Source organism: Bison bison, unplaced genomic scaffold (assembly GCF_000754665.1).
Source record: "Bison bison bison isolate TAMUID 2011002044 unplaced genomic scaffold, Bison_UMD1.0 scf7180017864456, whole genome shotgun sequence".
In the NCBI taxonomy this organism is placed as follows: domain Eukaryota; kingdom Metazoa; phylum Chordata; class Mammalia; order Artiodactyla; family Bovidae; genus Bison; species Bison bison.
In genome coordinates this window covers 13757483-13758033 of record NW_011495018.1, presented here as the reverse complement: position 1 = coordinate 13758033, position 551 = coordinate 13757483, and positions in this window count along the sequence as shown.

The window sequence follows — 551 nt, the reverse complement described above, 5'->3', positions numbered from 1 at the left end:
AACATGGTGGTGGTTTAGTTGCTAAGTTGTGTCCAACTCTTGGGACCCCATGGACTGTAGCCCACCAGGTTCCTCTGTCCATGGGATTCTCCAGGCAAGAATACTGGAGTGGGTTGCCATTTCTTTCTCCAGGAGATGTTCCCAACCCAGGGATCGAACTCAGGTCTCCTGTATTGCAAGCAGATTTTTTATCGACTAAGGTAATTCCCTAGGCTGTCAGCACTGGGTAGGCCTGGGAAGTGGCCTTGGGTCCTGTGGCTGTCAATTCTGTCCTGAGGCCCATGGACTTGTTGCCATGGTGCCTCCACCTCCCCAATGACTTCTGGGTATCCAGAGAGAGAAAGTGTGATTTTTTTTTTTTTTTAAATAAATTTAACGCCTTTTATTGCCATACCTCATTTTACTGTGCTTTGCTTTAGTGAACTTTATAGATACATGTTTTTTTTTTTTCCCTTGTTAATTTTCTGTTTAGTTGATCTATCCATAAGTGTGAGTGGGGTATTAAAGTCTCCCACTATTATTGTGTTATTGTTAATTTCTCCTTTCATACT